This window comes from Acinonyx jubatus, chromosome A2 (assembly GCF_027475565.1).
Source record: "Acinonyx jubatus isolate Ajub_Pintada_27869175 chromosome A2, VMU_Ajub_asm_v1.0, whole genome shotgun sequence".
Classification (NCBI taxonomy): domain Eukaryota; kingdom Metazoa; phylum Chordata; class Mammalia; order Carnivora; family Felidae; genus Acinonyx; species Acinonyx jubatus.
In genome coordinates this window covers 56,896,886-56,910,768 of record NC_069383.1, presented here as the reverse complement: position 1 = coordinate 56,910,768, position 13,883 = coordinate 56,896,886, and the positions used below count along the sequence as shown (strand labels likewise).

The 13,883-nt window shown below is 35.2% G+C and overlaps 1 protein-coding gene across 23 annotated transcripts in view; it reads left to right on the top strand.

The window, feature by feature from the left end:
- HDAC9 (histone deacetylase 9) overlaps positions 1–13,883 on the top strand; it is a 739,528-nt gene that overhangs the window by 509,721 nt on the left and 215,924 nt on the right. The window lies entirely within an intron of this gene.

The following is a 13,883-nucleotide window of genomic DNA, read 5'->3' as shown; positions in this document are numbered from 1 at the left end:
ACCTGGCTTTTTAATGCACTAGTTCACACACTTTGTAAGGAAATCTGAGTGGTATTTAATTTGGTATTTTTAGCAATTATAGGGATTAGGGGAAATATGATGTGAACAATATAGGCACCACAAATTTTGTTTATCTGAAATCTAATTAGGATTATTTTTCTTTTTATCTAATCTTTATTCAGTTACACCTGACTGTTCCACTTGTGTTAAAAAAAAAGGAGGATAGGAAGGTACACTTTACCATATATTATCTTCCCAGAAGTCTTTGCTGTAACTCTTTAAGAAGTCTTAAGAAGCTTTATGTGTAGTTGACATGATTAGCATCAGAACATTGATTGCTCGTCTTAGGGGATTTATGGGGCCAGTAATGTGGTGCATACTACTCAGTCTTTACCTTTGGTAATGAGCTATTGCAAAGAGGAAAGGAATCAGCCTTACGGAGATGTTTTGGCTGTCTCCCAGTAGCACTTTAACAATAATTCTTCCTGTTTGAGTATGTCACGTGTAGCATTGGACTAAATTGACATTTAAAAAAAATAATATTTGAAGGTCTTATTTTCAAAGGAATTCAAAAAACATACAACAGCTAAGGCATAGTACTATAATTTTTAGAAGACAATGCTGTCGCATTTAACAACAAAGAAAATGATTATGTTAGCATGCACAATTTCTAATTGTTTTGATTCTGTGGGAATTTAATCAATAATTTTCAAGCATAATGCCTGCATATTACACTCAAAATCATCATTGTTAGTAGCCTTAGGAAATACAGAATTGCCAAATGTACATGTGAAGAGTGTTTAACAGAAACCTATTTCTCTTTTTTAGGAGGTAGTCATTTAAAATAGCCAATTACAAACAAAGTGTCAATAACATATAGCATGGACATGGTGACCACCAGCTGTACCAACACTGACTATTTATATTAAGAACAAAGATTTGTACAAATGCTTTCTTCCCCCTTGGTTGAGAAATTAGCATGTATGGTTAAAAAAAATAGAGGAGAAAAGATGAGAGAATAAGAGCCAGCCTAAAAATCAAGAAATCTTGGTCTAAGGTCTGCCACTTAAATCCTCTGTCATTGGTGGCAAATCATTTAACTTCTTTGGGCTTCAGTTTCTTGTTCTGCAAGATCATCAGGGTGGAATTTATAATGTTGAATGTTGTACGTGGTGCTGTTTGCAAATGAAAATTAGATTTGATTCTCAAATATACATACTATGGCACATCAAATAATAGATATTCTAAAATTGATTTCAACTTATTTTGATGAATATTTGAGGTATTGCAGCTCATTTATCTTTCTGATTGTTAAGCCCAAAGTAAAAGTCCAAGACAGGACTATAACAAAGGCACTATTGCTGACAGGTCAAGAGACTGAACCTCCTGATTGCTAATAATTTTAGGAGGCCTGTGGGAATGCCATGTGGGAAAGGTAGCAGTTACAAATGATTTGTAGCCACAGTGAAGAACTGAGGTAGAGAGCCATGTTTGAGGACCTCTAGCTAAGCAGAAATGTCACTCAGTGTCCACCTGTCTCAGCCTCCAGTATGACAGGGCTGGTACACTTGCTGGCCAGTGCAGTTCACACTCCTGGCTGTGGAGTCACTTCATTCAAATCTATGAAGAGAACAGAGAAGCTTATTTGAGGACACTGGTAAGTTAGCCTCTGATAAGAAAACTTCAGTGTTAATTTTTTGGTTTTCAGCATCTGCTTTCAGTTCTCATATGTTCTACTAGTAAATCAATAACTCACTGAAACAAAACTGGCACATTATAATGCTCTATTTTGTGAGACTGCACTAATTTTGCTTAGAAAACAGAGAATAATTAAGAGCTTTATTTCAAATAGGGTGGGCCTGGATGGAGTACTGAACTGAGAGGTGGGAGACAGCTGGAGGTTAGGTTACTAAACTCATAGAGAATGGGGACCCAGGAGATAAGAAGTATGTATGAGAAAGGAAAATGCTGAGGACAGATTTGATTACCTGGACTATTTGCTTGATGCTGAACTTATTGTGATACCCCTTACTGTTGACAGGTTCTGTCCATTATTCACCTGAGGGTACTGATGGGCTGAAAGAATTAAGGGAATGAAAAAGGCACAGAAAGTGGGTTTCATTTTGATGCTTGAACAGACCATGTGTGGCAAACTATAGCAGTAAATTGGTGTATTTACAAAGAATGGGCATGCTCGGTGGAGTTCAGTGGAAATTATGGGGACTTTCAAGTTTTCCAGGTTTTTAACAAGATATACATGCATATCTGTATGTGTAAAACACGCACACAAATGGAGATTTCTGGAATCTAGAGATGCCCAAGTTGGCCCTTTCTCAGATTGTAGTACAAAGGAACACAAATATTCTGAAAATGCTGAAGTGTTAGGTGTATTGGGAACTATAATTGGAAGAATACTTACCTGAAAATGGTTTTATTGTTCTATAGCACATTTAAGAAATTATGTCTAGAAATAGATGTATCTTTTTAAAAAAAGAGTATTTTTTCAAGTTATAAATAGTTCATTACTTGGTTCAAAGAATGGTATAAAATATCATGATGCATACCTTAAGTACATAAAAATTTTGTCAATTATACCTCAGTAAAGCTGGAAAAAAATGATTGAACACATATCAAGCTTTACTATGAGGATGAATTTTGATGCTATTTTGGTAATGCTATAATATCATCATAAAAAGTAAAAATTGTTGGGGCTTCTGGGTGGCTTAGTTGGTTAAGCATCTGACTCTTGATTGAGGCTCAGATCATGATCCAGGGTCGTGGGTTGGAGCCCCATGTTGTGTCCATACTGAGCATGGAGCCTGCTTAAGATTCTCTCTCTCCCTTCATCCCTCTCCTAGCTTGCACACTCTCTCTCCTTAAAATAAATTAAATTAAATTAATGAAAATTGCTTTAGTTATCTGGAAATTTTTGTCAAAGAAACCCCCTGGTAGTCTGAATGATGAATGGATTTCTTTAATGTTTAAATGGATATTGTGATGCCTTGTTGCTAATAAGACCTGCTATTTGTTGAGTACCTGCTCCAGGCTGGGCAGTTTACATGTAATTTGTCATAATTCTCATAATGACCTTTGATGGAAGTATCACCAATAGGATACCAGCTCAGAGACATCAAGTAAGTTTTTGGATCCTGTACACAGTTTAGTAAATGGCAAACCCGTAAATCTCCTGACCCTCTGTTCTTTTTCAAGTACCCTATAAGGAATTTCTTATGGAAATAACACAAATACAGAAAGAAAAAATAGGTTAAAGACATCTTTTTCAAATAGTCTATATACTCGTTTTATTATTATAAAATATTTAAAACCTACAAAAAGACAAATTACATTAATAACTTACAAACCATAATGGTAAACTATATACCTATGAACTGTTCAACTTAAAAAAAAAATACTTTAGTCACACTGTTAAAGTTCTCTCAGTAATTAAATGTATTAATTATAATTAATTATAATTACAATAATTATAATTAAATGTATTCCTCAGATTTCTTTCCCTCCACTTAAAATCATAAGGATTTCTCCATATGAATTTATTTAGCTGTGATTCATTCATGTTCATTGTAAAGAAGTATTCCTTTGTACATCATAATTTGTTTATTCTGTTGGACTTTTTAATTTCCAGGTTTTTGCTCATTTGAGTAATGCTGCTATGAATATCTTTAACATGCCTGCTATTTCACTATGGCATTACAAAGAGTAAAATGGCAAGCTCCTACGCTAGAAACATAGTTAATTTCAGTAAGAAATGCAAAGTCGAATTCCAAAGTTATTTGCCACAGTGACATCAGCAAAAATTGGCAGTTTAAACCTCTGAAAACTCTTTTCTCCATAAAATCAATGATAGAACTGGCAGAATTTGCCAGGATATTTTTTTAAGAACTCTGGAAAGCAACCAAAAGTTTGCAACAACTCAGGAAGCATGTATTCAAAACAAAACCAGCTGAATCTTGGTAAGAACAGTGAGCTTTGTGGTGGTTTAATTCACCCTATTCTCATCTTACTCTTTCTAGCTCCACAGTAGCCTTAACAAATAACAGCCTGCATTTTTCAGTGAAAACCAGTAACTTGGCAGTCTCCAGAGGGTGCAGAATGGGAGCTTCTTCAAAGCCTCATTCCCTGAGAATTGTCATTATTGGGCCTGTTTGGTGCTTCAGTACCAGACTCTACTTGCAAGACCGTCTTTATCTGATTAGACTTGGAGTTCAACTGACATAAGAAGCCTTTTCCCTAGAAACAGTTGTTGAAAAATTAAGACAATTGGTTAATAACTTCATGGCTACCTGAAGCAGTAGATAACAGTGGAGAATATGATAGAGTAACCAAAAGCTTCAAAGGAAAAACTGGGGAAGGAGATGTGCTAAGGGCTATGAAAAGCCCCATCAAATACCATGAGTCCAGAAGGCCACATGCATGATAGGACTATGTTCACACGCAGGAAAGATCTGACAAGGCCCTAAGCTCTCATTTTTCAGGCTGACTTTTCAGGCTCTGCTTAAAGAGGAAGTGAAGGCCAAGGTGAAATTATCAACTGCCTGGTTGAATATTGAAAATGTGTTCAACACCCAAACACACACACATACACACATCCAGCCCCTTGAAAAAGGCTGGAGACCATTCATTTGCAAGCATTTAAGGAAATTTTTGTCCAATCATTTATTGACCACTAAATTAACCAAGCAGAAACTAAAGTACCACACTCAACATAGAATATAGATTTTATAGAATTAACTCAGAAAAGGCAATAAACAAAACAACAATGACATATAATCTGTGTATACATTGTTATTTTATACACACTATAGTTTTAATTCAATAAAGAAAATAAGTCTAAAAAAAAACAGTGACAAGCCCTGGGGAGGGATGAAAATTTGATTTCCAGAATTGCCACATTACATTGTTTAAAATGTCCAGTTTTCAACATAAAATTATGAGACATGCAAGGAAACAGATGAATCAACATGAATAAATAAAGAACACCAGTAAAAGTATGTATGTAAATAAATATAAATTATAGTATATTTGTATTTTTTGTTTGTAACTCTCGCTTTTCTCAGATTTAAAAGACAACTGCATAGAACAATAACCATGGATCTGTGTTGGTGGGCATACAGTGTATAAAGATGAAATTGGTGTGATAATATCAGCCCAAAGGAGAGCATGAGACATGGAGCTATGTAACAGCAAAACAAAGTTTTTTGATACTATTGAAATTTAGTTCATGTCTGAACTAGTTTGTTAAATGTTAATTATAATCCACTGGGCAACCAGTAAGAAAACAACTCAAAAATATATTAAAGAGGGGCGCCTGGGTGGCTCGGTCAGTTGAGCATCCGACTTCGGCTCAGGTCATGATCTCACGGTCCGTGGGTTCGAGCCCCGCGTCGGGCTCTGTGCTGACATCTCGGAGCCTGGAGCCTGTTTCGGATTCTGTGTCTCCCTCTCTCTGTGACCCTCCCCCATTCATGCTCTGTCTCTCTCTATCTCAAAAATAAATAAACGTTAAAAAATATATATATTAAAGAATATAAAAGAACATATATAAAAGAAATGGCAAGGAAATTAAAATGGTGCAATATAGAGGACCTACTTAACTTAAAAGAAGGCAGTAATAGAGTAATCGAGGAACAAAAAGAGACAACACATAGAAAACAAATACTTACTCTGCCAATTTCAGGCCCCCCACTCTTGTCTACATTTGACATTTTCAGATTTTTCAATGTTTGCCAGTCTCGTCAGTATGGTGTTATCTTTTAGTTGTCTCTATATAGATATAGCCAAGTTAATACTGTTATATCCTTCTTAAACCTTTTATTGATATTAAATAATTATCTCAAGTAAGGTTCTTTGCTCTCACTTATACCTGAATAATACTAATACTGCATTCCTAGCTTTTTCCCCCTAGCATTTGCTTCGTTCATCATTTACTGTCTTTCCTATAAATAGCTCATGTCTGGATTTTGTTTTCTAATCTGACTGTATATTTTAACTGAGCAAGTCAACTCATTTTTATTTAACATGATTAGTAGCATATGCAAATGTATTTATTTCTATCATTATATTTCGTTTTTTCCTATTATTTGTGTGTCCCCTTTCCTTCGCTTACCCATTGCTTTTTTTTTCAATTGAAAGTTTTTTTCTCATTCTATATTACCTCTAATTTTTAAAAATATACACATATCTATGAATTGTGTTTTAAGATTTAACCGATTTAATGGATCATAAACTTAATCACTCTTTTCCTTCTCCTATCAATACAAGTATTTTAGAATGTCTTAAAGACAATTATCCTGTCCTAACTTTATAAGCTGTTATAGTTCAGTATTTCAGGTTTAAAAAAAATGATATCACTAATGAGACATTATACTGTTCTAAACCATTAGTGTTTCTTTTTTTAAAGTTTATTTATTTTGAGAGGGGGAGGGTGGAGAGAGAGAGGAGAGAAAAGAGAATCCCAGGCATGCTCCAGCACAGAGCCTAACATGGGGGTCGAACTCATGAACTGTGAGGTCATGACCTGAGCCGAAACCAAGAGTTGGACACTTAATGAACTAAGCCAGCAGGCACTCCAAACCATTAGTGTTTCTTTATACTTGTTCACATAGTGATATTTTTCCTTTTTCACCATTTATCTTTGTATCTGAGATCCCTATTCTGGGATTGTTTTCTTTATTCCAGTACATTTTTTAGAAGTTTCTTTAGTGATGGTTTCTCAGTTTTTGTTTAGCTATTGTATCTTTTTGCCCTCATTCTTGAAAGCAGTTCAGGGTTGACTGTTTCTCTCAGCGCTTTTAAGATCCTTCATGCTCTTTCGGTTTCCAGTTTTGACATGGAAAATATCAATTGCCAATCAGTTGGAATTCTTGTAAATATATGTCTTTTTTCCCTCTGATTACTTTTAATGTCTTCTTTTTGGCTTTGATACTCTGTATTTTGCTTACCATGTATCTAATCGTGGATTTTGCTGACTCAAGTTGTTTAAATATATATATTAGCTAAACTGAACTTTAATGCAACTCCATGATGATACTTTGTGTAAGTCAACTGCATCTGACTGAAAGTTGCTGATTTTAATTACTAATTATAATATAAATGTATAAAATAAATACATATTCTAAGCATCTATTACATGCTAGGAACTACTATAAATACTGAAAATACCAAGACAAGGAAATTAGGTGCTATCAGGGAGAGCAAGGATAAATAAACAAATACCCAATGATACAAGTTCAGCTGAAGATACATGCTATGGATAAAAAATAAAGCATGAAAGAGTTTTAGAGGGAACCTGAGGGAGGGCTCTGCTAGCTTGGGTTTTCAGGAATGCCTTACTGATAGGGAGAAATCTTTGCTGAATGAAATAGGGAAGAATCATGTAGATACGTGGGAAAGGAGTATTCCATACAAAGAAAAAAGCAAATACAAAATCTTTCTTGTAGGGTGGAGTAAGTTTTGACATGTTTAAGAAACTAAACTGCAAGATGGCCATGTGTCTACATCTGAATTATCTGCCAAGGTCCTCGCAGAAGTTGATGTTAGAGAGATAGTCATAGGCAAAATGATGGAATGTACACACACACATGTTATACAGCATACTCACATATGTGCATATGAAGGTAGCAATGAAAACTAAAAGTATATTTCTAATAGCTTCAGGAATAAGGGTAGCGACTACATTATATACTGATTATAGATAAGGAAAGTTGCATTGCCACTTCAAATGCATTTTGCCACCAGTTTGGCCTTTCTTAAAAAGTATACTCTCCATCCTGAAATGGTACAACAAGTAAAGTATAGAATGCAATATTTGTGTTGACTCTAATTTCGACCAAGTTCCCAAGCTGAGGACAATGATTATTAATTACATGCAATAGACACCATTTCAATGAATTTATTAAAATATAGCTAAATAGGCCTGCAATTATCTCATCTAATCCAGTTTATATAACAAAAAGTGAGATAACAGACATGTGGTTAATGGAAGATTCTTCAAATGGACTATAAATATTTTGACTCTTATGCTCTTTTCCCTTCCTGTGCTTCCCCCCAGCCTAAGCCAAATGTGTAAGAGGTGGGGAAGAAGTCTAAGGAAATCATTTATGTCTGCAAGGGGGATGAGTGGCTTTTCAGTCCATAGCTTGATGCATGTTGAATTACAGAACTTTGTAGGATGTCTCTACACTATTACCAGGATAGGGTATGAAGAAGTTCACAAGAGGGCCTGGCATAGGTATCAGGAGTTTGGGAGCTGGGTAAAGATAGAAGAATGCCTAAATTTGTCTCCTGGAGAATACGAAGTGGAGAGCTGGCTGAAACTGCCATGTGGGCAGGTTGAAGAGAGAGGGGTGAACAGTGAAACTTGGCACTGTTGGTGGAGCAAGGTGTTTTGTTTTGTTTTTATTTTTGTGGTGGTGGTGGTGGTGGTGGTGGTGATTTTTTCCCCATTTGTGGGGCAGTGGACACTTTGGATGAAAGCCATATCTCACCAAAGAAGTCTGCCTTCCAGGGAAGATCTCCTCCCTCCCTCACTGTATTGCCCAGTGATTGTAACTAGAAATGTGAAGAAGAGCTGATGAGGCTTGCTGGTGAGTTCATTGCCTACATCGGTGAACCTTGCAGATTGGAGCTCACTGACAGTAACTCTGAGGAACCTGTGAATGTTCCCATTGAAAGAGGGACAAGCATTTGGATTCCTGCCATGACAGAGGGCATTCCAAAAGCCAAAAGAGATCTCCAAACTGCTCTGCTAATTCAAAGCTTTTATCCTTTTATTCTCCCACCCTCCAGAGCTGGAGGAGCCATAAGCTAGGTGTGAACGTAGTGGGGCCTCCTCCTTCAGCACACACAGATAGACGCACCACGTTTGCCCACTACTGGTTCCCAGTTCTGTGGGTCAGCAGGTCAGTGGAGGAGAGCTTTGCATGTGATGTGACACTAAAGAGTTTAATTAGGCTGAACTGGACTTTTTAATATCTAAAGATGAAACTGTTTCTGTAGCTGAGAAGCTGTGGACTATATCAGATAGACTAAAGACTTGTCAGTACTGGGAGTAAAATAAAGCTGTTTCCTTTTTATAATTTAGTTCATTTGATAGAGCAGGATGTTGGTTTCTATTACTACTGTAACAAATTACCACAGATTTAGTGACTCAAGCCAACCAAAATTTATTATTTTCTGCCATGGAGGTCAGAAGAAGTATACAGGTCACATTGCAGCCCTGATGACACCTTTATTTTCACCCAGTGAGACCTGTACAGTTACCTTGCATAATCAGATGTTGGCAGAATTCATTTCCATGTGGTTGTAGGACTGACGTCTCTCTTTTCTGGCTAGCTGTCAGCTGGGGGCTACCTTTAGCCCCTAGAGGCCTTTTTCTGTTCTTTTCACGTAGTCCTTACATCTCAGAGCCAGCAAGAATGCATAGAACCCTTCTCAAGCTGTCATTTTTCTCTCATTGCATTTCTGTCTGACCACAGCTGAGAAAGGTTCTCACCTTTTAAGAATGTGTGATTTGACTGGGACCACCTATACAGTGCTGGGTGCCCTTTCCAACACAAAGTCTTTAATCATAATCATTTCTACGTTTTCTTTTGTCATTTAATGTTAACATTCACAGATTCTGGGGATTAGGGTATGGAAATCTTTTGGGGGAACTGTGCTTAACACAAACAGCGACTAAAAATTCAAAATATATTCCTTCTTTAATATTCTCACCACACATGATTGTGAGCTGTTTAGTAATCATTGATTTTAAAAATAGATGACATGATTTAGTTTTTAATCAAAATAGAAAGTACATTGAATAGAATGTACAGATTTTCAAGGATATGAAGTCTTTTTACAAATGTCTATACCTTGCTACCACCACAAGTTATAAAATATTGAAATCAGGAAGTTTCCTCATGCCTTGGTAGTTGCTCTCCAGTACAGGCAAACACTGATCTGCTTTTTCTCATAGCTGCCTAATTATTCTTATTGTGGAGCTTTATATATAAGGCGGTGGTATACTGTGTGTCACTTTTCTGCATCGAACATTCATTTATATAATATTTTTGAGATACATCCATGCTATTCCATATATTGTTTAGCTTGTTAACTTTTATTGCTGAATAGTATTCTATTTTATGAATATTATGCAATTTGTTGATTCATGTCAGTTCTGGAGTACTATGAATAAAGCTGCTATGAAGATACTTTTCCAAGTCTGTTTTTGGACATATGTTTTTATTTCTCATAGATAAATGCCTGGGAGAGAAATAACTGAATTATAGTTTAAATGTGTCAATTTATGAGAAAATGGCAAACTATTCTCCAAAGTAATTATTATATTTTATCTGTATAATCTATAATTTTGTCAACTCTTTTGTTCCGGAGACTGGTAATTTTTGTCTTCTTTTTTTCTTTCCTGATTAACCTAGCTGGAAGTTTACCAATTTTATTTATCTCAAAGAACCAACCTTTGGTTTAATTATTACTTTTTTTCTGTTTTCTATTTCATTGATTTCATCATCATTATTTTTCTCTTTTCTTTTTACATTGGGTTTCATTTTCTCTTTATTTTTGTTTATTTTAGTTTTTTAAGGGAGAAGCTGAGGTCATAGACCTGACATTGTTGACTTTAAAAAACAAAAGAGCCATTTATTTTCTCAGCAAAATTCATTTATTCAGGAATAGCAGAGGAATTGCAATGTGAGACAGTTAAACAACTGTGAACTAGGAGCAAATCCAGAGAACAGAAGATAGAGGCTTGCTTTTATAGGGGAAAGGAGGAAGCTGGGAGGGGCTTTTCACTGAGTTTTTATTGGCTGGGCTGCTATGAGGCAAGGAAAAATCCTTCCTCCTGCTGGGATATGTAAAATAAGCCTTCTTTTGGGAATGTGAGGTATGCTTCTTAGGGCTAGTGGTAGTGTGTGAGAGCACCTCCTTCAGGGTTTCCCAATTCCATTTTAATTGAGATTTTCTTTACCCGTTTTCCCAAGATTTTGATCTTTCTTTTCCAATATGGGCACTGAGTGCTATAAATTTCTTTCTTTCTTATTATTATTTTGAATAAAAATTGTTTATATTTAAGAACATGAACACTTGATATACGTGTTCTTAGTAAAATTTGTACTACAAACCAAGCTAATCAATATGTCCATTTCCTCATCTAATTACCTGTTTTTCCTTTTTGATTGAAGAACAATTAACATAAAATGTTACAATTAGTTTCAGCTGTACATTGTCCTGATTCAAAAATTCTATACATTATTCAACAATTATAAGTGTATTTATCTGCTCTCACTGAATCACATTATTATAATATGATTGACTATGTTACCTATGCTGTACTTTTCGTCTCCATTACTAATTTTTTTTATAACTGGACGTTTGTACCTTATATTCCCCTTTATCTATTTCACCCACCCTCCGACCCACCTCCCCTCTGGGATTCTCTGTATTTAAGAATCTCATTTTGTGTTTGTTGATTGGTTTTTTGTTTTGTTTTGTTTTTAAGATTCTGCATGTAAGTAAAATCTTATTGTATTTGTCTTTCTCTGTCTGACTTATTTCACTTAGCAATGATACCCTCTAGATCCATCCATGTTGTCACAAATGGCAAGATCTCTTTCTTTTTAATGGCTGAGTAATATCCCATTGCACCTATATATATATATGTGTGTGTGTGTGTGTGGATACATAGATAGATAGATAGATAGATAGATAGATAGATAGATAGATAGATAGATAATAGTCTTTATCCTTTCTTCTATCACTGGACATTTGGGTTGCTTCCAGATCATGGCTATTGTAAATAATGCTAAAATAATCATGGAGGTGAACATATTTTTTCGAATTAGTGTTTTTGTTTTCTTTGTGTAAATATCCAGTAGTGGAATTAGTGGATCATATGACATTTCTATTTTTAATTTTTTGAGGAATCTTCATAATGATTTCCATATTGGCTATACCAATTAATATTCCCACCAGCAAACAACAAGGGTTCCTTTTTCTCCACATCTTCATCAACATTTGTTACTTCTTTTTGATTCTAGCCATTCTAACAGGTGTAAGGTGATATCCGATATCTTATTGTGGTTTTGATTTTCCCTGATAATTTGTGATGTTGAGCATCTTTTCATGTGTCTGTTGACCATATGTCTTCTTTGGAAAAATGTCTAATCAGGTCTTCTGCCCATTTTTATTTATGTATTTTTTTTTTAATTTTTAATGGTTCATTTAGTTTTGAGAGACAGAGATCTGCAGAGTACGAGCGGGAGAGGGGGGAGACACACACACACACACACACGCACACAGAATTCAAAGCAGGCAGCAGGCTCCAGGCTCCGAGCTCTCAGCACAGAGCCCGATGTGGGGCTCGAACCCATGAACTGCAAGATCAGGACCTGAGCCAAAGTCGGTCACCTAACTGACTGAGCCACCCAGGCGCTCTTCTTCTGCCTATTTTTAATTGGAGTATTGGTTTTTGGATATTGAGTTTTCTAAGGTCTTTATGTATTGAGGATGTTAACCCCTTATTAGATATATCATTTGAAAATATCTTCTTCCACTCAGTAGGTTGCCTTGTAATTATGTTGATGGTTTCCTTTACTGTGCAAAAGTTTTTTACTTGGTGTAGTCTCAATAGTTTATTTTTGCTTTTGTTTCCATTGCTTAAGGAGACCTATCTTAGAATAATGTTGGTAAGGCTGATGTCAAAGAAATTACTGCCTATGTTATCTTCTAGGAATTTTGTGATTTCAGGTCTCATATTTAGGTCTTTAATCCATTTTGAGTTCATTTTTGTGCATAGTGTAAGACAGTGGTCCAGTTTCATTATTTTGTGTATCACTTGTCCAGTTTTCCCATCACTGTTTAATGAAGAGACTCTCTTTTCCACATTGTATATTCTTGCCTCCTTTGCAGTAGAGTAACTGATCATATAAACATGAGTTTATTTCTGGGCTCTCTTTTCTGTTCTGTTGATCTGTATGTCTACTTTTGTGCCAGTACCATACTGTTTTGATTACTACAGCTTTGTAGTATATCTTAAAATCTGGCATTGGGACATCTCTAGTTTTGTTCTTTCTCAAGTTTTCTTTGGCTAATCAGAGTCTTTTCTGGTTCCATGCAAGTTTTAGTATTATTTGTTCTAGTTCTGTGAAAACCACTGTTTGTAAATTGACAAGAATTGCACTGAATCTGTAGATTGCTTTGGGTAGGTAGTATGGACATTTTAACAGTACTAATTCTTATATTTCATGATCATGAAATATGTTTCCATTTGTGTCCTCTTCAATTTCTTTCCTCAGTGTTTTATAGTTTTCAGGGTACAAGTCTTTTACATGCTTGGTTAAGTTTATTGCTAGGTATATTATTCTTTTTGGTGCAATTGTAAATGGGATTCTTTCCCTAATTTCTCTCTAGTTAATTATTACTATATATAAATGCAAGAGATTTATGTATATTAACTTTGTGTCCTTCAACTTTACTGAATTAATTTATCAGTTCTAATAATTTTTTGGTGGAGTCTTTAGGGTTTTTCTTTAATGCAGTATATCATGTCATCTGCAAAGAGTAAAGATTTTATTTCTTTCTTACCAATTTGGATTCCTTTTATTTCTTAGATGATTTCTTTGGCTAGGAGTTTCAGTAGTATGTTGAATAAAAGTTGTTGGAGTGGACATTCTTGTCTTGTTCCTAATCTTAGAGGAAAAGCTCTCAGTTTTCACCATTATGATGTTAGTGGGTTTTACATATATAACCTTTATTATGTTGCAGTATGTTCCCTTTAACCTACTCTTTTGAGAGTTTTTATCATGAATATATGTCATATTTTGTCAAATGCTTTTTCTTCATCTCTTGAAATGATTATAAGGTTTTTA